The sequence below is a fragment of the Apium graveolens genome, chromosome 9, assembly GCF_009905375.1.
Source record: "Apium graveolens cultivar Ventura chromosome 9, ASM990537v1, whole genome shotgun sequence".
NCBI lineage: Eukaryota > Viridiplantae > Streptophyta > Magnoliopsida > Apiales > Apiaceae > Apium > Apium graveolens.
Window position 1 is genome coordinate 283,646,433 of NC_133655.1, and position 4,368 is coordinate 283,650,800.

Genomic DNA, 4,368 nt, shown 5'->3' on the forward strand with positions numbered 1-4,368 from the left:
CCACTTAGAGTAGACATCCCTTCCAATTCTATTATCTAGTATATTGTGATTTTTCCATCTGGTGTGCGCTACACAACAAAGCTCTGAATACTTCTTTTCTGCATTTCCGAGCCACCCCTGATATATTATGGCATCCGATTGCCTCCAGACAAAAAATTTCTACATATAACAGGGAGGATGATGAAGTGACAATAGTTAGAGAACACAAAATATTCATAATTTATTTTGAGAGTCAACTTCAAGAAATTTGAATTTGTGTGTGTAAAAAAAATTCTTATTGCTACATTTGTGCGTGCATGCTGAAAAAATATAGTTATGCTTTTGGTCTCTAACCATATACTAGTGAAGAATTACTGCATAGAATTATCTTTCTCTATACTAGTGAGAAGTAAAAGATTATTTAAAATTAAATCACCTTAAATTCCTCCCAATAAAATTTTTTAGTTTCTTGTGAAACTGACTTCACCAGTACCCTAACTGTATTTCAATTTACTCATAGACTGCAAACAATTTACAAAAAAGCCTTATTAATATCTAACAGGTAAGACTCATTGACAAAATAAGATATAAATACAAAGAAAAAGAAACACATATAAACCCTTTGTAGTGAAAAGTTGAGCCAAAAGATAACAGATAAGAACATCAAAAAAGGGGAAATGAATACACATACAAAAGGGGTAAAAAAATAGTTGTATAGAATTGTATATATTACCAAGGATCTCATCTTGGTTGCTTGATTTGGATTTTGCTTAGTGGCCCATTGATTTGGAGTTGGATTTTGCTTCGTCGCTGGAGTCGGTTTATTCTTCATCGCCGCTCTCACATAAAAACCCTAATTTTTGTCTCCCACCCTCTCTACTGCTTCTGACCCCGTATATAATTAGAATATTAAATGATAAATTACGTAATTTTCTATGTGGCTAATTTGTTATATACACCAGTGCATGACACACATATATATAATTATAAATAATTATATAATAATATAAAATTACTTACATGTTAGCTAATTAATATCAAAATTAATCGGACGAATTATCCGAATCATTTTCACAACTAGTGCTATCTTCGGTTCCAGAAGATTCTTCTTCAGTTTCATATTCCATTTCTTCTTCTGGAGTTCCCTCGTCATCCTCTAGATCTACTTCGACTCCACTTGGATCATTCAAATGTGTAGGGATATCGTCAGTGTTAATCATACTTGAATGACCGGGTTTGTCATTCTAAAACGGTTCTTGATGTGATGTTGGGGTTTGAGGAAGTTCAACAAGTGCTCGAGCCTTAACCTTGCATGCAACCAACCAATGTGCTCTGTCTCGTGTAAGACTTGGAAAATTACATAAGTAAACTTCCATGGCTTGCATTGATAGTATAAATGGTTCGTACACTTTTAATTTTTTTCTTTTGTTGACCTCAACTATGTTGTAACGTGGATGAATTCTTGTTCCAACATTAAGTGTGGGATCGAACCATTCACACTTAAACAAAACAGTTTTCTTAATTGGAAAATGAGGATACTCCACAATCAAAATCTCTTCGATTATTCCAAAATAATCATTAGATGTCTCACTATAGTTCGATCCTTTAATACAAACTCCACTGTTGAATGTCGATCTATGAGCCCCATATTCCCTTGTATGAAATTTGTACCCGTTCACGTAGTAAATCGGTACCGACTTAACAGAACGAAGAGGTCCGAATGAGATATCCCGAATATATTCATTAGGAACCAATGCTAGATTTTGAGCCTGAAATCATTGGTTGGTGAGTATTAGAATAAATAAAAATTCACCTAACAATAATATTCGTGGTTTAATACTTATACGAGAGTATCAATTAACTTACATAATGTTTAAACCACATGGCAAAATAACTTTCTAAGCATTGATCAATCTCAACACTGGTGATATATGGATTGCGCTCACGAACTTGATTTATGAAAATCCTAAATACACAAAAAATTAGATAATAAGACTATTCATCAAGAAAGACTCATCAAGAAAAACAAATCAATACGTGAATATGAGAATTAAAAACTTACTCGGTATCTGGTACAACTTCTGGGCAGTTGAATAAGATATAATTATAAGCTGCCATATATTATCGATCATCAAGATGTCGAGTACTCACGCTCCCATGTGAAGGTCCGGGATGAGAAAATATAGAAATATTTATCTCAGGATTCTCCCCACCTCCACTAGAATCATTTCTGGGAACTTTTCTATGTTTTGTTTTAACATGTTGCTTAAAGTAATGTGAGCAAAATGTGGAAGCTTCCTCAATCAGAAAAGCATTGCACATAGATCCAACCTGAGCTTTGTTTTTCACATTATTCTTCAAGTGGCGCAAATATCGTTCGAAAGGATACATCCAACGATACTATACTGGACCTGTAATGAGTGCCTCATATGGCAAATGCACTAAAAGATGTTTCATAGAGTCAAACAATGATGGGGGGAATATGTGCTCTAATTTGCAAATAATAACTGGAATTTGTTCTTCAAGTCTATGCAAATCACTTATCCTTAAAGTAGCTGAAGTGAGGTCTTTGAAGAAAAGGCTTAATTCTGGCATAGCTTCCCAGACATTATTAGGAAGAAATTCTCGAAAAGCAATGGGAAGGAGTCTTCGCATAAATACATGACAATCATGACTCTTCATTCCAAATAACTTGTATTTCTTCAGGTTGATGCATCGCCCCATATTTGACACATATCCATCTAGAAATCTCAATTCTTTTAACCATTCACACACCTTCGCTTTTTCCTTTTTGTCTTAGCTATAACATGTTTTTGGATACTTTCCGGTCGAATCATCTTTTGCTAACTCGGGTCTCCGACAAATCTTTGCAATATCATCTATTGCCTTAGAATTATCTTTATTTTTTCCTTCAATGGCCATGATAGTGTTGAAGATATTTTTAAAGACATTTTTCTCAACATGCATAACATCAAGATTATGTCTAATTGATAATGTTCTCCAATATGGTAAGTCCCAAAAGATGCTCCTTTTGTCCATCCACAATTGTAAGCTTTAATGACTCGAGCATTATGTTCATCACTTCCCAATTCAGTAACTTTCATCAAACCAAGTGACTCAATTTCTTGGAATACATCTTCACCTGTTCGCACTGGCGGGGCGGATTCAGTCACTTTCTTTCCCTTGGTGAATTTTTTCGAAATGGATGATTGGCAGGTAGAAATTTCTTATGATTATCAAACCACGTAGTCTTTCGACCATGTAAAAGATTATAAGCATCATGATCATGAGCACAATGAGGACAAGCTAAATGACCAACAGTTTTCCATCCGGACAGCATTGAATAAGCAGGAAAGTCACTGATAGTCCACATCAACGCAGCTCGCATACGAAAATTTTGTTTCAAAGAACTGTCCCACGTCTCCACGCCAACTTCCCACAACATCTTCAATTCAGCAATCAATGGTTGAAGAAAAATATCTATTTTCTGTTTTGGATTTTTTAGTCCAGGCACAAGTACAGATAGAAACAAGTATTGTTCTTTTGAGCACATCCACGGAGGCAAATTATATGGAATCACTATGATTGGCCACGACGAATATGGTCTACCATTTTTACCAAATATTTGAAACCTATCAGCAGAAAGTCCGAGTCTAACATTTCTCGTCTCTAAGGAAAATGAAGGATGCACTCTATCAAAGTGTTTCCACTCCTCTGAGTCTGAACAATGACGCTTCACACCTTCTTCTTGAGAATGTTCGGCATGCCATCTCATATGGTTTGCTGTTGTAGGTGAAGCATACAACCTTAACAATCTCAGTGCTAATGGAAAGTAGATCATCTTTTTGACAGACACTTTTTTCCTCTCCTTCTTGGATCTGTTATGTCTAGTTTTATATCTCGCTTGGGAACAAAATTTACACGACTCCAAGTTGACGTCTTCACCCCAATATATCATACATCCATTAACACAACAATCAATATGTTCATAAGGAAGCCCCAATCCTTCCATATACTTCTTCGTACTATAAAAGTTGTCAATCAGTGTATTATCTTGAGGCAAGATGCTTTTGATGAATTGTGATGTTTGATCATAACATGCCTCCGACCAATGATGATCTGATTTCAAACTCAACATTTGAGCCATGGCAGACAACTGAGAAGTTTCACAACCTTCATATAACTCTTTCTCTGATGATTCCAAAATATCATATAACTTTTGTGCTTATGCATTCGGCATTTCAGGATCAAAACTTGGACCAGCTGCATCCATCACCATATTGTACATTAGGTTGTCATTTTCTCTTCAATCTTGGGTATTGGAGTAATATGTAGAGGATTGTTCATCACTTTGTCTAACAATATACGGCTCTCCATGTCGATCCCACA

At 35.4% G+C, this 4,368-nt stretch overlaps 1 pseudogene; it reads right to left on the reverse strand.

Annotated features, from left to right (window-relative positions):
* Positions 1 to 1,022: 1,022 nt before the first annotated feature.
* Positions 1,023 to 4,126, reverse strand: LOC141686470 (uncharacterized; annotated as a pseudogene).
* Between the last annotated feature and the right edge of the window lie 242 nt (positions 4,127 to 4,368).